Genomic DNA, 26,479 nt, shown 5'->3' with positions numbered 1-26,479 from the left:
ACAACTGGACAGGGACGTCCTTGTAGGTGATCTGTCGACGTCTTCTCGCACGTCGCAAAATGTCCTCCTTCAGGGCATAAAAGTGTATCCGGCAGATTACGTCTCTTGGATTGCGGTCGTCAGAGCTCGGTGGGCGCAGAGCTCTATGTGCTCGGTCCATCTCTATGTGCGCCTCAGGAGGCCTGTCTAGGAGGTCATTGAAAATAGCAGGAAGGGCCTCCCACAGCTCCCCAGATGACACCACCTCTGGCAAACCACGGATTCTGATGTTGTTCCTGCGGCTACGATTTTCAATATCATCCAAGTGTTGCTGAAGATGGAACAATTGGTCAGTGTGGCCACTTACTACAGCCTGCAAAGCCTGAAGGGAGGTTAAAGTAGAGTCCTGTGCCGCCTCCACCGTCTCCACCCTGGAGGACACAGAGGAAAGGTCTGAACGTAGTTGTGCAAATTCTTGCTTGCATTCGAGGACCACCTGTCGGGTCAGTGTAGAGATATCATCTTTAGTTGGGAGAGACTGTACCAACGACTGTAGGTCGGCCAGAGTGATAGGAGCAGAGGCCGCAATGGCAGGAGGCACTACCACATCACAATGCATAAAGAGCGGAAAAGTGGTGGGGTGGCATCCAAGCTGCAGGCTACCTCCTGGTGTGTGGGAGGCAGTAGAGGGCCAGGAGGGGGCGAGGGTGATGGCCCCTGGCTGGAAGGTGCAGAGGCCGGAGGGGAGGCAGCTAGTGCAGACCCTGCAGGAGATGATGAGGCAGAATGTGAGCCAGCAGCCCAGGAAGAGCCAGACACCCATGGGGGGGAAGGTGACCCAGCTACCAGGCCAGCAGGTAATAGAGATGGTGGCTGTAGGAGGTACTTGGGGAGACCCTGGGGGAGAAGCCTCCTCGGGTCTCCGGAGAGGGACATCCAGATGCAACATAGCCGTAGTGCCCCTCCAGGAGGGTGGGGATGGGCCTAGTGGAGGCTGTAGGTGAGGTACCGTGGGGGTTAACAGGGTATCCCCTGTGAGCAAGTCCAATGTGGGGGGACCGCTGACAGGAAGCACCTCCATGGCTGGGGGTCTCTCAGGGGTTCCTCTTACCTGGCTCCGTGAGGGTCCAGGCTCTAGACCGCACACAAGCAGAGCGGGAGCCACGTCAGGAAGGTGGGCCTGCTGCGTGCCGCCATCTTGCTGCCTGGGAGAGCCGGAGGGCTGGAGAGCAGGGGCAGGAGCCGGAGGACGCAGCGCTTCAGAAGGGATGGCTGGAGGAGCACCAGAATGCTCCGGAGGGGAGCAGTGATGATCCCGAGGGCGGGCGCACTCCTCTTCAGTGCGGCCTTGTATCAGAGCCGTGGCTGCCGGAGGGGCCGTGCGTGTACCACTCCGCTGTTCCAAGATGGCGCCGGGCATCAGAGCAGGCAGCGGGGTCCCCGTGCGGGAGGGCTGGGCCCGGGTAAAGTAAGTGTCGAGAGACATGGGAAGTGGTGGAGGGATGCCAGAGACCTTCTTCTTTTTGTTCCTCGATCTATTCCCCATAGGCACAGCACAAGAAGGGCAAAAATAGCTAACGGCAGGCAGGAGCTCCTCAGCAGCACGTCCTCATACAACCATGGCTAGACACGCCCCCCTAAAGTAAATTTTTTAATGGGCGATAACACACCCAAAATCTGTCCCAACAAAACTTTGCTTTGCATCCTGCAATTTCTCCCAACTGTTATTTTTCTACCTGCTTGTAAGGCATGCCTACTCTAACTTTTTAATTTCTTAACCCCTTCATGACCCAGGGTTTTTTCCATTTTTGCACTTTCATTTTTTCCTCCTTACCTTTAAAAAACCATAACTCTTTCAATTTTGCACCTAAAAATCCATATCATGGCTTATTTTTTGCGCCACCAATTCTACTTTGTAATGACATCAGTCATTTTACGCAAAAATCTACAGAGAAACGGAAAAAAAATTCATTGTGCAACAAAATTGAAGAAAAAACACAATTTTGTAACTTTTGGGGGCTTCCATTTCTACGCAGTACATTTTTCGGTAAAAATGACACTTCCTCTTTATTCTGTAGGTTCATACGGTTAAAATTATACCCTAGTTACATAGGTTTGATTTTATTGTACTTCTGGAAAAAATCATAACTACATGCAGGAAAATTTATATGTTTAAAATTGTCATCTTCTGACCCCTATAACTTTTTTATTTTTCTGTGTATGGGATGGTATGAGAGCTCATTTTTTGCATCGTGATCTGAAGTTTTTAGCGGTACCATTTTTGTAATGATTGGACTTTTTGATCGCTTTTTATTTATTTTTTCATGATTTAAAAAGTGACCAAAAATACGCTTTTTTGGACTTTGGAATTTTTTTGCGCATACGCCATTGACCGTATGGTTTAATAAATAATATCTTTTTATAATTCAGACATTTCCGCACGCGAAGATACCACATATGTTTATTTTTATTTTTATTCACACTGGTTTTTTTTTTAAATAGGAAAAGGGGGTGATTCAAACTTTTATTAGGGAAGGGGTTAAATGATCTTTATTCACTTTTTTTTCCACTTTTTTTTTGCAGTGTTATAGGTCCCATAGGGACCTATAACACTGCACACACTGATCTTTCACATTGATCACTGGTTTCTCATAGGAAACCAGTGATCAATGATTCTGCTGCTTGACTGCCATTGCCTGTATCTCAGGCACGGAGCAGTCATTCGGCGATCGGACAGCTTGGAGGCAGGTAGGGATCCTCCGACTGTCATGTAAGCTGTTCGGGATGCCGCGATTTTGCCGCGGCGATCGCGAGCAGCTCCCTGAGCTAACCGGCATTAGTTTACTTTCACTTTAGATGCAGCATTCAACTTTGAACGCCACGTCTAAAGGGTTAATAGCGTGCGGTACCGCGATCACTGCCGCGCGCTATTAGCCACGGGTCCTGGCCATTGCTAGGTGCCAGACCCGACCCGCTATGACGAGGGGCCACGCCGTGGCCCCACGTTATAGAATGGGAGCTGACCCATGGCATACATGTATGCCATGGGTCGGGAAGGGGTTAAAGGGGTACTCCGCCCCTAGAAATCTTATCCCCTATTAACGCATGCCTACACTCACTTCCTACACAGAAGGTAAATGGGACATCTTTAAATCAACTCTAAATAACTATACATCTAAATATATACCAAAGGGGAACAAATATAAACGATTAAAACTAAATCCTACATGGCTGACACATGATGTTAAAAGAGCAATAAACAACAAAAAAAATAGCCTTCAAAAAATACAAATCTGATGGGTCAGCGATAACATTTAAACAGTACAAAGAGCTTAATAAAATCTGTAAGTGCTTGCTTTGGCAGCACATATACTAAAATTGGAACGATACAGAGAAGATTAGCATGGCCCCTGCGCAAGGATGACACGCAAATTCGTGAAGCGTTCCATATTTTTTCGTGGACATTATAGAAATGAACCTACAACTTGAGCTCTAAGAGGACATTTTATTGGATCATAAGTATGCTGAGATTATCTGCTTAGATGAGGGGTATTCGACAGGAGAAGAGTAGTTTCCCTGTTTACAGTTACCATTAGGGTATAGATTATCCAAAATGTTTCTTTAGTCAAACAGGAGTTACTATTAGAATTACAATAAGTATTTAAGGCCAAAAAAAATATAATTACAAATGTTTTTCTAGTATATAACCGCTTAATTTTTGATACCCAATATCTGGCTTAACCATGCAGAATTTAGTTACATAATCAGGTTATCTGTTTATTTGGTCAGATGTTGGGAAAGTTTAACATAAGGGGTGGAGGGTGACGAGAGGTGAAGACGATAAGTAGACAGTTCTAAGTCTTGCTTTGGATTGCCCACCCACTGTTCCCCATAAGTTGAGGTGGTAATGTGTTCCCTTGAGCTTTTTCAGCTGAAGGTGGTAATTTCCTCTACCAGTAACTTAAGACTAAAGGGTTTATCCCTTGGATTTACAGAATTGTATCTAATGTTAGTCTATATGTTTACTATTTATGATTTGTATTCTTCCCTATTAATCTTTTCTTCTTTTCTACTAGTACAACATGCCTGTGCGACCCGACCTCCTCCATCAGATCGTCTCAGTGAAAGGCCTGACGATTCCAGTCTACTTAGGGAGATCCGTTCTGGAACTTTACCTCTAGCAACAATGATCATCAGGGGTAGGAAACTGAACATTATTATGAATTCCCCTGATTCATATTCACCATGACGCGTTTTTTAACACTCAATGTTAAGGGCTTAAATACAGATGTGAAAAGACGTCTTCTTTTAAAAGATCTAAAATCTAAAAAAATAGATATAGCCCTTATCCAAGAAACGCATCATGATGAATCGTGTTCTTTTAAATTTGCATCTAGATACTATCCCACAGTATTTTCTGCTACACAGGATAAAAAAAGGGGTGGAGTGGCTGTGTTGATATCCCGCACATGTCCTTTTCAGCTTTCAAACACAATGTTAGATCCTAATGGGAGATGGGTTATAGTCTCGGGTACACTGACAGGAGTCCCTCTCACAATATGTAACACGTACGCACCCAATTCATCCCAGATAACATTCCTGAATAATATCTTTTCCAAACTGGAAACGTTACTTCCAACAACATTGATAATTGGAGGGGACTTTAACATCCCATTCTCGAGTACAACCGATAGACATTCAGTACTACATAACACACCTTCCTCAGCAGTAATACGACTTTCCACTGCCTTCCGGAAACTTGTGAGAAAATACAATTTTTTTGACCTCTATAGGATAAGTAATCCCAATAGCAGAGAGTTTACATTCTTCTCACATCCTCATTCCACCCACTCTAGAATAGACACCTTCTTTGGGAATCTTTTAGGCCTCAAATTAGTTGACAATGTTAAAATACTCCCTATAACATGGTCAGACCATGCTCCAGTGATAATGGAATTAAAATCAACTACAACGCCTAGAAAAACCTGCCATTGGAAACTGAATGAATTGTTAATAAAGAAATTAGAATATAGAGATTCCATTGGAGGGTGTCTTAAAGATTACTTTGAAAGGAATGAGGGTAGTGTTACAAACAGTCATACCCTATGGGAGGCACATAAGGCGGTCATAAGGGGACACTGTATTTCGCTGTCTTCTCGGCTGAAAAAGAATTCTGCGTCTCTTACGAATGAGCTAAAAAAGAAACTAAAAAAAACTGGAGGATGGAATGGTCTTATACCCCTCCTTGAAAAGGTTAAAACAGATTGTGCTCATACGAAATCAGTTGAAGGACGGTGAAATCGCCCAGGTGGAGAAAATGCTAACTTATACTAGACATACATATTACAGTAAAGCGAATAAACCTCATACCCTATTGGCCGCACAGCTAAACTCACAAAAGACACAATCAAATCCTTTTGCTATAAAAAATTCCCAGGGACAATTGCACTATGATCCAACACAAATTGCCAATATTTTTCAGAAATATTATTCTCATTTATACAATTTACCTTCCCAACTACCCTCAGATCACACCACCAGAGATTCTATATTAAAAAAGTACCTTGATTCCTGTAAGCTCCCTAAAATGACTATATCGGATTTGACCAATCTAACCCCTTAAGGACCGGGGTTTTTTCCGTTTTTGCATTTTCGTTTTTTGCTCCTTGCCTTTAAAAAATCATAACTCTTTCAATTTTGCACCTAAAAATCCATATGATGGCTTATTTTTTGCACCACCAATTCTACTTTGTAATGACGTCAGTCATTGTGCCCAAAAATCTACGGTGAAACCGGAAAAAAAATCATTGTGAGACAAAATTGAAAAAAAAAACGCCATTTTGTAACTTTTGGGGGCTTCCGTTTCTACGTAGTACATTTTTAGGTAAAAATGACCCCTTATCTTTATTCTGTAGGTCCATACGATTAAAATGATACCCTACTTATACAGGTTTGAATTTGTCGCACTTCTGGAAAAAATCATAACTTCATGCAGAAAAATTTATACGTTTAAAATTGTCATCTTCTGACCCCTATAACTTTTTTATTTTTCCGTGTATGGGGCGGTATGAGGGCTCATTTTTTGCGCCGTGATCTGAAGTTTTTAACGGTACTATTTTTGCATTGATAGGACTTATTGATCGCTTTTTATTCATTTTTTCATGATATAAAAAGTGACCAAAAATGCACTATTTGGACTTTGGAATTTTTTTGCGTGTACGCCATTGACCGTGCGGTTTAATTAACGATATATTTTTATAATTCGGACATTTCTGCACGCGGCGATACCATTTATGTTTATTTTTATTTTTATTTACACTGTGTTTTTTCTTTTATGGGAAAAGGGGGGTGATTCAAACTTTTAATAGGGAAGGGGTTAAATGATGTTTATTCACTTTTTTTTTGCACTTTTTTTTTGCAGTGTTATAGGTCCAATAGGGACCTATAACACTGCACACACTGATCTTTTACATTGATCACTGGTTTCTCATAAGAAACCAGTGATCGATGATTCTGCCGCATGACTGCTCATGCCTGGATCTCAGGCACTGAGCAGTCATTCGGCGATCGGACAGCGAGGAGGCAGGTAGGGGCCCTCCCGCTGTCCTGTCAGCTGTTCGGGATGCCGCGATTTCACCGCGGCTATCCCGAACAGCCCACTGAGCTAGCCGGCATGCTTTCGGTTTCACTTTAGACACGGCGTTCAACTTTGAACGCCGCGTCTAAAGGGTTAATAGCGCGCGGCACAGCGATCAATGCCGCGCGCTATTAGCCACGGGTCCCGGCCGTTGTTAGAGGCCGGGCCCGACCCGCTATGACGCGGGGCCACGCCGTGGCCCCGCGTTATAGATCGGGAGTGGACACATGACGTTCCAGTACGTCATGTGTCCTTAAGGGGCTAAACAGAGAATTTTCTCAGGAAGAATTAATAGATACTATTAAAGAACTACCAAATGGCAAGTCTCCTGGCCCAGATGGCCTTCCATACTCTTATTATAAAACTTTTTCTGAAATCTTACTTCCACATATGATCTCCCTTTTCAACTCCTTCTTAGGTGAAACTCCCATTCCGTCAAATATGTTAGAATCTTAGATCACAGTCATTCCGAAATCCGGTAAGGATCCTTCGGAATGTGCTAGTTATAGACCAATTTCACTATTGAATTCGGACTTGAAGTTATTTACAAAAATACTGGCCAACAGACTTAGCTTAATTCTTCTGAAATTAATAGATAAAGACCAAGTAGGTTTCACCTTAAATAGACAAGCTGGAGATAACACTAGACGCACGGTCGATCTCATTGAGGTAATAAATAGGACTAAGTCCTCTGGACTTGTGTTAAGTTTAGACGCGGAAAAAGCGTTTGATCGCTTAAGTTGGCCTTTTATGGAATCTACCTTGCGAGCTTTTGGAGTCTCGGGACCGTTTATGACAGCGATCTCACACCTATACTCATCCCCAACGGCACGAGTTAGACTCCCTCACGCCACATCTCAAAAAATAAAAATTCATAATGGGACAAGACAGGGATGTCCTCTGTCCCCATTATTATTTGTGCTATGTATAGAACCATTAGCGGCCCTTGTCCGCGCAAATCCTGATGTTAAGGGGATAGTGGTAAAACATAGAGATTATAAGATAGCGCTATTTGCTGATGACGTATTGCTAACCATCTCTACTCCCCTGACCTCACTACCTTCCCTCCACTCCATTATCCACACTTATAGCCGTATGTCAGGATATAAGATAAATGAAGGTAAAACAGAAGCCTTACCCATTAACATACCTGACACCCAACTTTCTCTTCTTAAACTAAATTATCCGTATAGATGGCAGGATAACGCTATTACCTATTTAGGTGTACGCATTACCTCTAAATACTCTGCCCTTTACAAACATAATTTTCCTCAATTCTTTAAAGACATCAAATCCCAGATGGAAAAATGGTCTGGTCTCCCGATATCCCTTATTGGCAGGATTGCAGCAGTCAAAATGTCAGTATTGCCCAGATTCCTTTATTTATTAGAAACTTAGCCAGTATTAATACCTAGGGGAGCATTAAGGGGCTTTCAATCATCCATCCTCAGGTTTGTTTGGAGGGGGGGACGCCACAGGGTGGCGTTGTCTGTCTTGACGGCCAAAAAGAAACGTCTTTGACTATTATTATTCAGTTCACCTTAAAAATATTCCATCATGGTCACAATTTCGGGCATATAATAAATGGACGGACATAGAGAAGCTGTGGTCGGCCCCGGTCCATTTATGTGCTTTGATATGGGACTCAAACTATCAGGTCAATCTAAAACACTTACTTGGCCCGATGAGAACCACATTAAAAATATGGGAAACTGTCAGGACTAAATATTCATTAATGTCCCCCAACTCCCTTCTAACTCCCTTTATTTTTAATCCCTCTATTCCTGATAGTAATGATGTAGATATCATTTCCCCCTGGGTAGAGGCTGGGTTGTTTCACTTTGCAGATCTAGTGGACCCGATCAAAAGAACATTCCTAACCTTTCAAGCCCTTAGTGACAAGTTTAATCTTCCTAATGACACACAAAACTTTCTCCAAACCGTCACTTCACATGCAGGGTTAAGCTCACCTGAAGCTGCTTTCCCTAAACCAACATCCTTTGAGTTGTTGTGTAGGGGTGAGACCACCACGAGAGGTTTGATATCCTCCATTTACAATATTTTACATTCTTTCATTTATCAAGATAATTGGAAACACCCCTACATGACAAAATGGGAAGAATATTTAGGCTATGAAATTCCAAGAGCCACATGGCAAACTATATGGGATAGAGCAGCGAAGTCTTCTTCCTGCGTAATACATAAAGAAAATCAATACAAAATTCTCTTTCAGTGGTATCACACACCGGAAGTATTAAACAAACTTTATCCACAAAATAATTCTAGTTGCTGGAGGTGTAGTATGGAGTTAGGTACACTACCACACATATTTTGGGATTGTCCCTCCCTGCGTCATTTTTGGTTGGAAGTGCAGTCTTTAATAGGGAAGATACTGAAACTGAAGATACATCTGAACCCAATCAATTATCTCTTAAATGTGCCCCCCCCTGGTATTAGAAAAAATAAACTCAGATTATTCCATTCCATACTCACGGCTGCAAAGTGTTTGATAGCCAAAGAATGGAAAAAGCCTACCCCTCCATCCGTACAAGCCCTAACCAATAGGATTCTGGAAGTTAGGCGGATGGAATATCTCTCTGCAATGACAGATAACAGGCTTTCTCATTTCTACGAAACTTGGAAGGAATGGGATGATTATATAGAAGACGATAACCAACACTGAATGGAGGAGAGACGGAAGAGGTCGCATAGGCATGGATGTATTCTATATTTCATATCTTGGTCAAACAGGTACTTTATTTTTATTATTTTTATCTTTTATTTATTTTTTCTTTCTTTTCCTTCTTCTTTTCATTTTCTTGATTCCGTTTCTGGAATCTAACCAAAATAATATAGATTGCTATGTTCCTACCTAATACACACTCACGGATTTGAATGTATTGTAGATAATCTATAAATCTGCAACTCAATTCCTATAGAAACATGGCAATTGCTTCAAGCTACCTAGTTGTAGGGTTCTTGTTACAATATTGCATATACGCTTTGACAATGAACTCTATTCTTGCTGCTGCAAGATTTTTCTTTCTTTGTTATTTTTATTTTTCTATTTTACTGAATTGAAAATTGTATTGATAAAACGATAAATAAACAGTTAAATAAAAAAATAAAAAATCTGTAAAAATGTAATAAAAACAGCAAAAATTCTAAACGAGAGACAGGTGGCCAAAGAAAGCAAAACTAATCCTAAATATTTTTTTAGATATATAAATGCAAAAAAAACAAGGACAGAGCATGTAGGACCCCTTAATAATGATAATGGGGTGGTTGTCACAGGCGATCAAGAGAAAGCGGAGCTACTGAATGGGTTCTTTAGTTCTGTATACACTATGGAAAAAGGAGCTGACATTGGCCAGGTCAGTGCTGGTAACACATCATGTAATGTACTGAACTGGCTTAATGTAGAGATGGTACAAGGTAAGTTAAGTGATATAAATGTAAGCAAATCTCCAGGGCCAGATGGACTACACCAAAGAGTTCTTAGAGAGGTAAGTTCAGTAATATCTGTACCCCTGTTCATGATATTTAGAGATTCTCTGGTGTCTGGTATTGTGCCAAGGGACTGGCACAAGGCGAATGTGGTGCCAATCTTCAAAAAGGGCTCTAGGTCTTCCCCAGGAAACTCTAGACCGGTAAGTTTAACGTGCATTGTGGGTAAATTGTTTGAAGGACTTATAAGGGATTACATACAGAAATACATAGGGGATAATAGTATTATAAGTGATAGCCAGCATGGGTTTACTAAGGATAGAAGTTGTCAAACCAATCTAATTTGCTTTTATGAAGAGGTGAGTAGAAGCCTTGACAGAGGAATGGCTGTGGATATAGTGTTTCTGGATTTTGCTAAAGCGTTTGATACTGTCCCTCATAGACGTCTGACAGGTAAGTTAAGGTCTTTGGGTTTGGAAATTTTAGTTTGTAACTGGATTGAACACTGGCTCATGGATCGTACCCAGAGAGTGGTGGTCAATGATTCGTACTCTGATTGGTCCTTGGTTATTAGTGGTGTACCCCAAGGTTCAGTACTGGGCCCGCTGTTGTTTAATTTATTTATCAATGATATAGAGGATGGTATTAACAGCTCTGTTTCTATCTTTGCAGATGACACCAAGCTTTGTAGCACGGTACAGTCTATAGAGGATGTGCATAAGTTACAAGATGACTTGGATAGACTAAGTGTCTGGGCATCCACTTGGCAAATGAGGTTCAATGTGGATAAATGTAAAGTTATGCATCTGGGTACTAATAACCTGCATGCATCGTATGTCTTAGGGGGGATTAAACTGTCAGAGTAACTGGTAGAGAAGGATCTGGGTGTACTTGTAGATCACAGACTACAGAATAGCATGCAATGTCAGGCTGCTGATTCCAAAGCCGGCAGGATATTGTCATGTATCAAAAGAGGCATGGACTCAAGGGACAGAGACATAATACTCCCCCTTTATAAAGCATTGGTACGGCCTCACCTGGAATATGCTGTTTAGTTTTGGGCACCTGTCCATAAAAGGGACACTGCAGAGCTGGAAAGGGTGCAGAGACGCGCGACTAAACTAATATGGGTGTTACGCCGAGCGCTCCGGGTCCCTGCTCCTCCCCGGAGAGCTCACGGCGTCTCTCTCCCTGCAGCGCCCCGGTCAGACCCGCTGACCGGGAGCGCTGCACTGACATTGCCGGCGGGGATGCGATTCGCACAGCGGGACGCGCCCGCTCGCGAATCGCATCCCAAGTCACTTACCCGTCCCGGTCCCCGGCTGTCATGTGCTGGCGCGCGGCTCCGCTCTCTAGGGCGCGCGCGCGCCAGCTCTCTGAGACTTAAAGGGCCAGTACACCAATGATTGGTGCCTGGCCCAATTAGCTTAATTGGCTTCCACCTGCTCCCTGGCTATATCACATCACTTCCCCTGCACTCCCTTGCCGGATCTTGTTGCCTTGTGCCAGTGAAAGCGTTTAGTGTTGTCCAAGCCTGTGTTACCTGATCTCCTGCTATCCATATTGACTACGAACCTTGCCGCCTGCCCCGACCTTCTGCTACGTCTGACCTTGCCTCTGCCTAGTCCTTCTGTCCCACGCCTTCTCAGCAGTCAGCGAGGTTGAGCCGTTGCTAGTGGATACGACCTGGTTGCTACTGCCGCAGCAAGACCATCCCGCTTTGCGGCGGGCTCTGGTGAACACCAGTAGCCTCTTAGAACCGGTCCACCAGCACGGTCCACGCCAATCCCTCGCTGACACAGTGGATCCACAACCTGTAAGCCGAATCGTGACAGTAGATCCGGCCATAGATCCCGCTGAGGTGCCGCTGCCAAGTCTCGCTGACCTTCCCACGGTGGTCGCTCAGCAATCGCAGCAGATTGCCCAACAAGGACAGCAGCTGTCGCAGTTGACCGCCATGTTACAGCAACTTCTGCCTCTGTTACAGCAGCAACCATCTCCTCCGCCAGCTCCTGCACCTCCTCCGCAGCGAGTGGCCGCTCCTAGCCTCCGCTTGTCCCTGACGGACAAATTTGATGGGGACTCTAGACTCTGGCGTGGATTTTTGTCTCAATGTTCCCTGCATATGGAGATGTTGTCGGACTTGTTTCCTACAGAACGGTCTAAGGTGGCGTTCGTAGTGAGCCTTCTTTCAGGAAAGGCCTTGTCTTGGGCCACACCGCTCTGGGACCGCAATGATCCTGCCACAGCCACAGTCCAGTCCTTCTTCGCGGAAGTCCGTAGTGTCTTCGAGGAACCAGCCCGAGCTTCTTCTGCCAAGACTGCCCTGCTGAACCTGGTCCAGGCTAATTCTTCAGTAGGCGAGTACGCCATCCAATTTCGTACTCTTGCTTCCGAATTATCTTGGAATAACGAGGCTCTCTGCGCGACCTTTAAAAAAGGCCTATCCAGTAACATCAAAGATGTGCTGGCCGCACGAGAGATTCCTGCCAACCTGCAAGAACTTATCCATTTGGCCACCCGCATTGACATGCGTTTTTCTGAGAGACACCAGGAGCTCCGCCAGGAAAAAGACTTAGATCTCTGGGCACCTCTCCCACAGTATCCTTTGCAATCTACGCCTGGGCCTCCCGCCGAGGAGACCATGCAAGTGGATCGGTCTCGCCTGACCCAGGAAGAGAGGAATCGCCGTAGGGAAGAAAATCTTTGTCTCTACTGTGCCAGTACCGAGCATTTCTTGGTGGATTGCCCTATTCGTACTCCACGTCTAGGAAACGCATGCACGCACCCAGCTCACGTGGGTGTGGCGTCTCTTGGTTCAAAGTCTGCTTCTCCACGTCTCACGGTGCCCGTGCGGATTTCTCCTTCAGCGTACTCCTCCCTCTCAGCCGTGGCCTGCTTGGACTCTGGTGCCTCTGGGAATTTTATTTTGGATTCTTTGGTGAATAAATTTTGCATCCCGGTGACCCGTCTCGTCAAGCCGCTCTACATTTCCGCGGTCAACGGAGTTAGATTGGATTGCACCGTGCGTTACCGCACAAAACCCCTCTTAATGTGCATTGGACCCCATCACGAAATGATTGAATTTTTCGTCCTTCCTAACTGCACCTCTGAGGTCCTCCTCGGTCTGCCATGGCTCCATCTTCATTCTCCCACCCTTGACTGGACCACCGGGGAGATCAAGAACTGGGACTCTGCTTGCCACAAGAAATGCCCCTCCCCACCTCCCAGTCCCGTCAGGCAAGCCTCAGTGCCTCCTCCTACACCTGGTTCCCCCAAGGCTTATCTGGACTGTGCCTTGCCTCCTCATGGCCCCCGTCCTGGTGACACCCTGCCCCGTGCCAAGCTTCACCCTCTGCCCTCCCTCCCCATTCCCACTCCTGCTGTACGGCCTGCCTTTGAGGAAACCCTTCAATCACTCCCGGTGTCCTCATCCCATGGGAAGCAGTTGCCGGACAAAGAAAGGGGGAGACCTAAGGGGGGGGTACTGTTACGCCGAGCGCTCCGGGTCCCTGCTCCTCCCCGGAGCGCTCACGGCGTCTCTCTCCCTGCAGCGCCCCGGTCAGACCCGCTGACCGGGAGCGCTGCACTGACATTGCCGGCGGGGATGCGTTTCGCACAGCGGGACGGGCCCGATCGCGAATCGCATCCCAAGTCACTTACCCGTCCCGGTCCCCGGCTGTCATGTGCTGGCGCGCGCGGCTCCGCTCTCTAGGGCGCGCGCGTGCCAGCTCTCTGAGACTTAAAGGGCCAGTGCACCAATGATTGGTGCCTGGCCCAATTAGCTTAATTGGCTTCCACCTGCTCCCTGGCTATATCACATCACTTCCCCTGCACTCCCTTGCCGGATCTTGTTGCCTTGTGCCAGTGAAAGCGTTTAGTGTTGTCCAAGCCTGTGTTACCTGATCTCCTGCTATCCATATTGACTACGAACCTTGCCGCCTGCCCCGACCTTCTGCTACGTCTGACCTTGCCTCTGCCTAGTCCTTCTGTCCCACGCCTTCTCAGCAGTCAGCGAGGTTGAGCCGTTGCTAGTGGATACGATCTGGTTGCTACTGCCGCAGCAAGACCATCCCGCTTTGCGGCGGGCTCTGGTGAACACCAGTAGCCTCTTAGAACCGGTCCACCAGCACGGTCCACGCCAATCCCTCGCTGACACAGTGGATCCACAACCTGTAAGCCGAATCGTGACAATGGGGCATGGAACATCTTAGCTATGAGGAGCGATTAAAGGAGTTACAATTGTTTAGTCTTGAGAAGAGACGTTTAAGGGGGGATATGATAAACGTATATAAGTATATTAATGGTCCATACAAAAAATATGGAGAAAAACTGTTCCAGGTTAAACCCCCCCAAAGGACGAGGGGGCACTCCCTCCGTCTGGAGAAGAAAAAGTTTAGTCTCAAGGGGCGACACGCCTTCTTTACCGTGAGGACTGTGAATTTATGGAACGGTCTACCTCAGGAACTGGTCACAGCAGGAACAATTAACAGCTTTAAAACAGGATTAGATACATTCATGGAACAAAATAACATTAATGCTTATGAAGAAATATAAAATCCCATCCCTTCCCCAATATCGCGCCACACTCCTACCCCTTAATTCCCTGGTTGAACTTGATGGACATATGTCTTTTTTCGACCGTACTAACTATGTAACAATGTAACTATGTAATTCCTAAAAGGTGTATTTAATTTTTCATTTTCACTGACCACTGTTCCAAAAATCTGTCAGACACCTGTGGGGCGTAAATGCTCACTGCTCCCCTTATTACATTCCGAGGGGTTTAGTTTCCAAAATGGAGTCACATGTGGGGGGGGGGGTCCATTGTTCTGGCACTATGGGGGCTTTGTAGACACACGAGGCCTTCAATTCCGGACAAATTTTCTCTCCAAAATCCCAATGGCGCTCCCTTCCTTCTGAGCAGTGTAGTACGCCCGCAGAGCACTTTACATCCACAGATGGGGCATGCTCTTACTCAGAAGAAATGGGGTTACAAATTTTGGGGGGCTTTTTTTCCCCATTTTCCCTTGTGGGAATGAAAAATTTAGGGTAACACCAGCATTTTAGTTAACAAATATTTTTTTTTTCATTTTCTTATCCAACTTTAATGAAAAATTGTCAAGCACCCGTGGGGTGTTAAAACTCACTATACCCCTTAATACGTTTCGTGAGGGGTGTAGTTTCCAAAATGGGGTCACACGTGGGTATTTATTTATTTATTTTGCATTTATGTCAGAACCACTATAAAATCAGCCACCCCTGTGCAAATCACCAATTTAGGCCTCAAATGTACATAGTACACTCTAACTCCAGCCTCCAGCTGTTGCAAAATTGCAACTCTCAACATGTACTGATCTGCACAGTGATCTCCAAACTGTACCCCTCTAAATCTTGCAATACTACATATCCCAGCATGCCCAAACAGCTGTCTGGGCATGCTGGGAGTTGTAGTTTTGCAACATCTGAAGGGCTACAGTTTAGAGACCACTGTATAGTGGTCTTCTAACTGTAGCCCTCCATATGTTGCTAGGCAACAACTCACTGGCTTCCATAGGATCGCGCACCAGGGAGATGCACCAGGGAGCCATATCTCATCGCTGCCCGCCCGGTAAGTGACCTCTGGCGCCGATGACCACCAGTTTCCTCACTCTTCCAGGACAAAAGTCGGTGGACAGAGCGGGGAACCGAACTCTAATTCCCCACCCCCGAACTGCTATTGGTCAGTCGTCTCTGACCGACCAATAGCAGGAATAGGTGGGGTGGCACCCCTGCCACCTTACTCCTATGCCTTCAGGGGGATCGGGGGTGTCTTAGACACCCCCGATCCTCCTTATTTTCCCAGTCACTGGAGACCCGTATGACCCGGAATCGCCGCAGATCGCCGGTCTGAATTGAACTGATCGCTGACATGGGGGGGGGGGTTCTCAGGACCCCCCAGGGGTTTGCACATGATGCCTGCTGAGGCATGCTTTGGACACTTAAAAAAAAATCACAATTTTTCACAGACAGAAATAAAATAAATGAGTCAAACAAGTCAAAGAACGGTTTAAAAGCAGGGGAACTTTATTATTTATTAAAATGTTTGTGTAGGGGATTTATGTAACCTTCCATCACTCACAAAGAGCGTACAGTAACTAACTCAGGACAGGAAAAACCTCCAGAGGGGAGGAAACCTGTAGGGAATCCATGGCTACTGTATTGCCCTTCCTCTGGGCATACTAAAGGAGGTTACCTCTAGAATTTGGGCAAAGTGTCTGTGTATGTGCGTGATTCGAGGGTTTATGCCTTCATCCAACTTCTTGCTGTAAGTCCGGAAATATGTGCCTTATTACAACGTCTTGATAGTCCGGAAATGCTACTCCACATCCTGGAAATAGTGCATCTAAGATAGCAAAACAAAAGATAGATTATTTACATGGTTATTATAGAAATGCACATGGAACTGCACTAAAAACCTTTTGGACACAACAATGTGACACTTACCAATCACAGTGATGTATTCAACTTCACATTCCCGCGCGCCTACAGTGTCCAGCATCGGCCCCTCACTGATGAAGAATGAGCAGGAGCTGTGTTATTTCTGCTCAGTGCTGCTCTCTGGTGGACAATGGTTATGACATCACATGTGTGACACGCTGTTACCTCCTGGGAGTTCTATTTGAGCAGTGCTGCTCTCTGATTGGCTGAAACCTAAAAAGCTTTTTAACATATTCTGCATGACTGTTACCTAAGGGATTTTTTTTTTTAGCATTTTTTAAATAAAATGACACTACTCCCTGTGGGTGTGTTATATTTGTTTATACTCAGTATTTGTAATATCATTTGCTGTCAGGGCATGCTTGGAGTTGTAGTTTTGCAACAGCTGGACAGACGTCTGTCAGAAGGGGGGGGGGGGGGAGACCACCAAAGATAAGGCAATGTGGGCTTTGAAAAAAACCACAGATACATTGTGTTTAGTCCCAGCCTAAGCCTAGGAACAGACACAATTTTAGTTTGAGGTTTATTTGGTAAAAAATAAAAATAAACACACCACAACAACTGCGTCCTCATTTCTATTCTCCCAAGACACCATCTTTGTGTAATTTTTGCCAAAACCATTGGAGGAAATGTATCAAAACCTGTAAAGAGGAAAAGTGGTTGCCCATAGCAACCAGATAGTTTATTTCATTTTTATGTGGTGGGCAGGAGAGAGTAATTGTGTCTAGGGTGTTGTAGTGGTAGTGTAGGGTCTGTTGGTATTAACCCTAAGATGTCATGATGCCAGGGCGAGGTTTCCTTAGTGTTAATAGTCCTACCGCCAACCGTCCCAGAAACGGTAGGGAGAATAACGGAATATCCACAGCAGATTTTATGAATAAACTGAAGAACTTTACTTGAGGATTTTATACCATAGTCTTCAAACTTAACAGTCTCTCTAGAGTGAACCGGGATACAGGTTCCTCACAGGTTGTGCTGGGACTCTGAAGCAATGAGCTTTGATGCAGACCACTGTGCTACTAATTATAATATTTTAGCTGGTAGTAGTCACACAGGATTAGGTAGTTTGAGCTTTGGTAACTCACATTTTAGTGGCTGCTGGATCTTAGGCTTTGGCCTAGCTGACTTGAATTGATGCTGATGAGATTTGTGCTGCTTGATAGTCCGGAACTAAGAGAGGCAAGAGCTAAGATAGTGAATTGATTGACTACAGCCCCTTATATATTAAGGAGGCTGGACACAGCTCATTGGCCGGCAAACCTGTAAGTCCTGACCCAGTGAACTCTGGCTACATCACATGACCCTGTAAGGTCCTTAAACCATAGTACAATCATAATTAAAGGCAAGTGACCTGCTAAGGTCCTATACATAATATTTCCTATACATTAAATATATATATATATGAACACAATTTACATGAGGCGACCAGGGGTAAGCCCTGCAAGAGTGCCCTATGAGAGTGAAGGAACTCTGGCTGAGGGGACTTTAGACAGGGACAGGACCAAGTCCTGTACCGGGACACCACATTTAAAAATGAAAAGTGAAAGAAGCGATCTGATTGGTTGCTATGGGCAACTGGTCAATTTTCCTCTGCACAAGTTTTCATACATGTCCCCCAATGTGTATTACTATTATGATAATAGACTTACCTCCCAACCGTCCCGAATCTGACGTGTCCTGCTTCTGTGATTTCCTGTGATGCACGGAGCCTCAGTGTGATCACTACTCACAGTACAGAGCGAAGCCCCAGGAGATCATGGAGTGTCTGCTCTATCATGTCATCTCCCCTGAGCTAAGAGGAAGCACTCATTGGTCCTGCAGCCTGGGAAAGGCACCTGCATCAACCAATCAGAGGCTTCCTGTTACAGGGGGCAGGGGGAGAGGCTACAGATGGATCAGCTACTTAACCCCTAAAGTAAATTTTTTTCTTATTCAAAATCTTTATTAATTTTCAATAATTTTCAATTAAAAAAAAACAATAACAAGGCACGACAGTGGCAGAGGCACAAGGTGTTAAGCATGGCCTCAATGCAAGATAAAAAAACAGAATAAGTCATAAAGACCGTGCATGGCAGAAAGTGCGGTCAGCACTAGGGAGTCCGTTACTTGCGCAACAGACAGGAAGGACATCATGTCCAAGCAATCCGTATACTCAACAAGGAACACTAACTTAGAATATGTAATAACCACATCAATGCTAAAGCGGCAAGGTTCAGAAGGGAAAGAATAGAGGGATATAGATAAAAAGTGAAGAACAGAAAAATAAGAGGGTATGTAAAACACAGAAACAGGCAGAAATGACGACATACAGAGACAAGGGTCTTACAGACAGACAAGAAACAACAAGGGAAGTAGGGCGGGAAGGTTACCAAGACAGACGGGAGAAAGCGTAGCCAAAAAAGGGTCATGGCGTCACAGAGGATCCCAATGCCAATAGGTCATGGTACTCAGAGGTAGACTGGAAGGATGACCAATCATACCAAGTTTTGGTACATCTTTCATTTTCTGCAGGGGTCAAGGCAATTAACTCCTCCATGTGCTGAAAATAATTCACCTCTGCAAGCCATTCCCCAACAGTCGGGGGCGTGGAAGACCTCCATTTACGGGGAATAACTGACTTAGCAGTCTGCAGAAAATAGCGTAAAAGAGATTTCCGGAAGGAAGTAGTAGAAATGTCAAACATGAAGAGCAGGACTGCCTCAGGGGAATCCGTAAGAGTCACACCGGTGATATCGTGAGTGATAGAGCGTACTGAAGTCCAGAATGGACGCAGTGAGGGACAACCCCACCAGATGTGCAACATCGTACCAGTCGCTTGTCCACAGCGCCAACAAAGGTCAGAGACTGACGGGTACCATCGATGCAACTGCTCCGGAGTCCTATACCAGCAGAAGAGTATTTTGTAGTTCGTCTCTTGTGATCTGTTAAGTATGATTGACTTATGTGAAAGGTGAAAGCATTTCTGCCATTGCTCCGGGGAGAACTGAGACCCAAGCTCTACAGAAGGAGGGCAAAGAAGAGGTGTGTTGAAAAAGCAACAATCTGTACAGAAACCCTATGGTGTGGGGGGGCAAGGAGGGGTCATGCAAAGTCCCTCAAAGGGAGTTAACTCCCGATGCAGGTGGGCCAAGCGTGACACCGAAGAGTAGAAATGTTTTAGTTGTATGTATTCAAAAGGCTTACGGGGATGGGGAGATTCAACTGGACATATGTCAGCAAGGGGCAATAAGCCCTCAGAAGACAACACGTGAAAAAAACGGAGTGGGTCAGATTTAACCCCACCCAGAAATCCACTGGAAGCAACTCCCAGGGGAAAGTTCGAGTAATCAGTGATTGGCAGTAAGGGACCAGAGGGGTCCACCAAAGACCCTCTAGCTGAAGAACAATGGAGGGCAGAGAAGGTTTGCCTGGAGGTGAACGACAGGAGAGACAAGGAGGATGGAGGTGGGGGCCAAGACCAAGGAAGCCCCACTAAAGAGAGGGGGGTAACATCATGCGCAATGCGCACCCAGAGTTTAGAGGCTGAGTTATGCAAAATATCCAGTAAACGAGCATGCATGGCCGGCATATAATAAAGGCGACAGTCAGGAAGGCCCACACCTCCAGCCCCCTTAGGGCAAATGAGCGTGCCCCGCCGGATACGAGGACGGCCAGAGGCCAAGACAAAAGTCCCAAAACGACTCTGCAGGGCTCTCCAAAACTGAGCAGTGTTTGTAAAAGATAGAGTAATTTAGGTAGGAGGGTCATTTTCAGTATATTTACCCTTCCAAACCAGGAAAACTGTTTCCTGTTCCAGGACCGTAAAAGGGCATCAAATTGAGACAATAGAGGGGGGAAGTTACTATAAAAGAGGAGGGACAGGTTAGCCGGGATTTTCGTGCCCAAGTATGAAAGGCCTCCTGAGGGCCAGGCGATGGAAAAGTTACGTTTAATAAGGTCTACTGCTGAGTGAGGGAGGGAAACATTTAAGACCTCGGATTTGGCCATGTTAATTTTTAAATTTTACCAGCTCTGCCATCAGGACTGGAAGAGTCACGTGGGGGTTGACAACATACACCAACAGATCGTCAACAAAGGCTGAGCATTTATACACATGGTCTCCAATATTTATGCCCGAGATATCAGGGTTCTGGCGAATGGCAGATAACAAATGTTCCATAATCAATATATACAGTAGGGGTGACAGGGGACAGCCCTGACGAGTCCCGTTGTGGATATTGAAAGGACGGGACAAGGTACCATTGATTTTTAGCCGCGCCAAGGGGGTCTGGTAGAGTGAAAGAATCTTGAAAGTGAGAACTGGGCCAAGACCAATGGCCGACAGAGTGTGCTGCAGGGAAGACCAGGATATGCGGTCATATGCCTTTTCGGCATCTAGGGAAAGAATCATAAGGGGTTTTGTTATGTGAGTTAGCATAATGAATAATGTCCAGGGTTTTAAGGGTGTTGTCGCGGGCTTCCCTCCCCGGGACAAAGCCCGCCTCATCCGGATGAACAAGGCCTGGTAAAAGAGGCCCCAACTGAAGAGCAATCAATTTAGCAAAAATCTTCAGATCCACATTCAATAATGAAATAGGTCTGTAACTGCCACAGACCTGCGGGTCCTTGCCCGGTTTAGGGAGGACTGCGACATGAGCCAGGGTAGACTGCTGTGGGAAAGGAGTTTCCAGAGACACCCCATTAAAGGAATCCAGTAACATAGGGGCGAGGCGTTCCGAAAACGCCTTGTAGAAGGCCGCGGTAAAGCCATCTGGCCCTGGACTTTTGCTCCCGGGAAGGGAGGTAATAACCCCCAGAATTTGACTCAGGGAGAACGGGGCCTCAAGAGAGTCCCACGCATCCTCTGGGATACCAGAAACATCAGAACGGGGGAAGGAGTCCGGGCGAGGGCTGGAAGAGGCGGGGGGGAGATTGTACAAAGTTGTATAATAGTCCCTAAGCACATCAGTTATGGCAGGAGTAGTGTGTGCCACCGAGCCAGTAGGGGTCTTAAGGTATGGTATGTGCGAGCGCGCTAGGTGTTCCTTAAGCACTCTGGCCAACATTCGCCCACTCTTGTCCCCGAACTCATAAAACTTGCTACGGCATAGCTGTAAAACACGTTTAGAGGAAGCATCAAGCAATCGCCGAGCCTCCTGACGTGCAACAAGGAGGTCCCCCAACGTTGAGGCGGAGAGTGCGGGCTTGTGGGCCAGTTCGAGCTCAGCAACCTTCTGCAGCGCGTGGCGCAGAGTGTATGCTTTCTCTTTCTTAAGGCGAGTGCCGTGTTTGATAAAAACGCCACGCAAGACACATTTGACAGCCTCCCACTTCACCACGGGGGAAGTGGTATCCTGCGAGTGACTGAGGACAAAGTTAGTAATAGTACTCTCCACCTCTGCGGTACACACTGTGTCCAGCAGGAGAGACTCATTCAAACGCCATTCCCCCCTGGTGAGGAAAGGTAGGCGCAAAGTGCAAGTGACCGGGGCATGGTCTGACCATAAAATACTCCCTATAGAGGAGGTAACAAGCCACGGAAGGGCGTTATGCTGTAACATAATATAATCGATCCTGCTGTAGGAAATATGGGGGGTAGAATAAAATCTATAGTCCTTGTCGGACGGGTGGAGAAGCCGCCACACATTGCAGAGCTGCAACGTGCGAAACGCCCTCTTCAGCTGCTTGATAGCAGAATAAGAGATAGTAGATCGGCCTGTGGAGTTATCCAATGTGGGGTCCAAAGTAAGATTAAGGTCACCACATAAGACAACAGTGCCCCTAAGTAGCGGGAGAGCAACATCAATAAAGTCAAGCAAAAAGGGGATCTGTTGGAAATTCGGTGTCAGGATTCGGCAGGCTGGAGGTGGATCCTCTGTGTCAGAGAGGGATTGACGTGGACCGTGTCGGTGGACCGGTTCTAAGTTGCTACTGGTTTTCACCAGAGCCCGCCGCAAAGCGGGATGGTCTTGCAGCGGCGGTAGCAACTAGGTCGTATCCACCAGCAACGGCTCAACCTCTCTGACTGCTGAGATAGGCGCGGTACAAGGGATTAGACAAGAGCAGGGTCGGACGTAGCAGAAGGTCAGGGCAGGCAGCAGGGATCGTAGTCAGGGGCAACGGCAAGAGGTCTGGAACACTGGCTTGGGATACACAAGGAACGCTTTTACTGGCACAATGGCAACAAGATCCGGAAAGGAAGTGAAGGGGAAGTGAGGTAATATAGGGAAGTGCACAGGTGAACATACTAATTAAAACCATGCGCCAATCAGTGGCGCACTGGCCCTTTAAATCGCAAAGAGCCGGCGCGCGCCCGCCCTAGGGAGCGGGGCCGCGCGTGCCGGGACAGCACAGGCGGGGAACGAGTCTGGTAAGTGGGTCGGGATGCGCACCACGAGCGGGCGCGTCCCGCATCGCGAATCGCATCCCGGCTGGGGACATTATTGCAGGGCACCCGGTCAGCGGGTGAAGACAGGCGCTGCGAACAGTGCGCCAATCAGTGGCGCACTGGCCCTTTAAATCGCAAAGAGACGGCGCGCGCCCGCCCTAGGGAGCAGGGCCGCGCGTGCCGGGACAGCACAGACGGGGAACGAGTCTGGTAAGTGGGTCGGGATGCGCACCACGAGCGGGCGCGTCCCGCATCGCGAATCGCATCCAGGCTGGGGACATTATCGCAGCGCACCCGGTCAGCGGGTCTGACCGGGGCGCTGCGAACAGAAGAACGCTGCGAGTGCTCCGGGGAGGAGCGGGGACCCGGTGCGCTAGGCATAACCCCCCCCCCTTGGGTCTCCCCCTCTTTTTTGAACCAGAAAATTTGTAAATAAGGTCCTTGTCGAGGATGTTATCCTCGGGTTCTCATGACCTCTCCTCTGGACCGCAATTCTCCCAATCTACAAGAAATTTTTTTTTACCTCTGATCGTCTTGGATGCAAGAATTTCTTTAACCGAGAAGACATCTGAGGACCCGGAGACAGGAGTAGGAGCAACAACCTTGGGAGAGAAGCGGTTAAGGATAAGCGGTTTAAGGAGAGAAACATGAAAAGCATTGGGAATACGGAGAGAAGGGGGAAGAAGGAGTTTGTAGGAGACAGGGTTGATTTGGCACTTGATTTTAAAGGGTCCAAGATAACGTGGTCCCAGTTTATAACTGGGGACACGGAAGCGGATATACTTGGCGGAGAGCCACACTTTGACTCCAGGAGCAAAGACAGGAGGAATTCTTTTTTTGTCGGCATGTTTCTTCATCCGGGGTGAGGCATGTATGAGGGATTCTTGAGTCTCTTTCCAGATGGTGGAGAAGTCCCGGGTCACCTCATCAACAGCAGGCAAACCAGATGGCGTGGGAGTGGGGAGGGGGGGAAGAGGGTGACGGCCGTACACCACAAAGAACGGGGATTTAGCGGAGGACTCAGAGACTTTGAAATTGTACGAGAATTTGGCCCATGGTAGAAGATCGGCCCAATCATCCTGGCGGGAGGAAACAAAATGTCGCAAATAGTCACCAAGAACCTGGTTAACTCTCTCCACTTGCCCATTGGAAGACGAGAAGTTTAATTTGATTTTAAGCTGATTACAGAGGGCCCTCCAGAATTTTGACACAAATTGTACCCCTCTATCCGAGACGATATGCGTGGGAAGCCCGTGGAGGTGAAAAATGTGCACAAAAAATTGTTTCGCCAACTGTGGCGCAGAAAGAAGACCTGGAAGTGGAATAAAATGTGCCATCTTGGAGAAACGATCAACGACCACCCAAATAACTGTGTTGCCATGGGATAACGGCAGGTCTGTAATAAAGTCCATAGCAATCTGAGACCATGGTAGCTCAGGAACAGGCAGAGGATGAAGGAGACCGGCAGGCTTCTGACGAGGAGTTTTGTCCCGGGCACAGACTGTACAAGCCCGAACAAAATCAGCAACATCTGCTTCCAGGGTAGGCCACTAATAAAAACGAGAGATGAGCTGGATGGACTTTTTGACGCCAGCATAGCCGGCGAGGTGTGAGGAGTGTCCCCACCTGAGAATCCTGAGGCGCTGACGTGGAGGGACGAAGGTCTTTCCAGGAGGAGTTTGTCTGATGGAAGCTGGGGAAGCGGAGATCAGACACTCAGGAGGAATAATATGTTGCAGGGAGGCTTCCATTTCAAAGGGGTCCGAGGAACGAGAGAGGGCGTCAGCCCTGATGTTCTTGTCAGCAGGGCGAAAATGAATCTCAAAGTTAAAACGGGCAAAAAACAACGACCACCTAGCCTGGCGAGGGTTCAGCCGTTGGGCAGACTGAAGATAAGAGAAATTCTTGTGATCAGTGTATATAATAATTGGGTATTTGGACCCCTCCAGCAGGTGCCTCCATTCCTCGAGGGCCAGTTTTATGGCCAGTAGTTCTCGATCACCAATGGAGTAATTTTTCTCCGCCGAAGAGAAGGTCCTAGAAAAGAAACCACAAGTAACGCCATGTCCGGAAGAGATTTTCTGTAGGAGTACAGCTCCGGCTCCCACAGAGGAGGCGTCTACCTCCAGTGAGAAGGGTTTAGATGGATCAGGTCTGGAGAGTACGGGAGCAGAAGAAAAGGCAGTTTTGAGACGGTTGAACGCCTCGTCCGCTTGAGGAGGCCAGGACTTAGGGTTGGCGTTTTTTTTGGTTAGGGCCACAATTGGGGCCACAATGGTGGAAAAATGTGGAATTCATTGTCTGTAGTAACTGGCAAACCCCAAGAAACGTTGGATAGCTCGGAGTCCGGAGGGGCGTGGCCAATCCAACACGGCTGACAGTTTGTCCGGGTCCATTTGAAGTCCCTGGCCAGAGACTAAATATCCTAGGAAGGGAAGAGATTGGCATTCAAAGAGACATTTCTCCATCTTGGCATATAACTGATTGTTCCGGAGTCTCTGAAGAACCATGCGGACATGACGGCTGTGTTCTTCTAGGTTAGAAGAGAAAATCAAAATATCGTCCAAGTAGACCACAACACAAGTATATAATAAATCACGAAAAATTTCATTTACAAAGTCCTGGAAGACAGCAGGGGCGTTGCAAAGCCCAAAGGGCATAACCAGATATTCAAAGTGTCCGTCTCTGGTGTTAAACGCGGTCTTCCACTCGTCCCCTTCCCTGATGCGGATGAGATTATATGCACCTCTTAAATCCAATTTGGTAAAGATGTTGGCGCCACGTAGGCGGTCAAAGAGTTCCGAGATAAGAGGCAGGGGATAGCGTTTTTTTATAGTGATTTTATTAAGACCGCGGTAATCAATGCATGGTCGTAAGGAACCGTCTTTTTTGGAGACAAAGAAGAACCCTGCTCCGGCAGGGGAGGAAGACTTGCGGATAAATCCCCTTTTTAAATTTTCTTGGATGTACTCTGTCATGGCTTGTGTTTCCGGAGCAGACAGAGGATAGATTCTGCCCCGGGGTGGAGTAGTACCAGGGAGGAGATCAATAGGACAGTCATAAGGGCTGTGAGGAGACAAAGTCTCTGCTTGTTTTTTGCAAAAAACATCAGCATAATCCAGATAGGCCTTGGGGAGACCTGGTATCGGAGGGGCCATAGGGTTTTGACTGGCAGGACTGGGAGCAGACATAAGGCATTTTTTGTAGCAAGAAGTACCCCAGTTCTTGATTTCCCCGGTGGTCCAGTCAAGGGTAGGGGAATGGCGTTGAAGCCAAGGTAGTCCGAGAAGAATTTCAGAGGTGCAGTTAGAAAGTACCAGAAATTCAATCTTTTCGTGATGGGGTCCAATGCACATTAAGAGAGGTTCTGTGCGGTAACGCACAGTACAGTCCAATCTTTCACCATTAACTGAGGAGATGTAGAAAGGTCTGGCGAGACTGGTCACTGGGATGTTGAACCTGTTAACGAAAGAGGCCAAAATAAAATTTCCTGCAGATCCGGAATCCAAAAAGGCCACAGCTGAGAAGGAGAAGTTAGAAGAAGAAATCCGCACAGGCACAGTAAGACG

At 46.6% G+C, this 26,479-nt stretch overlaps 1 protein-coding gene and 1 non-coding gene across 4 annotated transcripts in view; one reads left to right on the top strand and one right to left on the bottom strand.

Moving 5' to 3' along the window:
* LOC130296867 (pregnancy zone protein-like) overlaps nucleotides 1–26,479 on the bottom strand; it is a 595,153-nt gene that overhangs the window by 295,903 nt on the left and 272,771 nt on the right. The gene's annotated exons all lie outside the window — the stretch shown is intronic.
* On the top strand, nucleotides 3,328–3,434 carry LOC130297139 (U6 spliceosomal RNA). Its single transcript, XR_008849419.1, has one exon. It is a non-coding gene; the product is annotated as a U6 spliceosomal RNA (small nuclear RNA).

This window comes from Hyla sarda, chromosome 12, assembly GCF_029499605.1.
Source record: "Hyla sarda isolate aHylSar1 chromosome 12, aHylSar1.hap1, whole genome shotgun sequence".
In the NCBI taxonomy this organism is placed as follows: domain Eukaryota; kingdom Metazoa; phylum Chordata; class Amphibia; order Anura; family Hylidae; genus Hyla; species Hyla sarda.
This window is presented reverse-complemented; position numbering and strand designations above follow the sequence as displayed.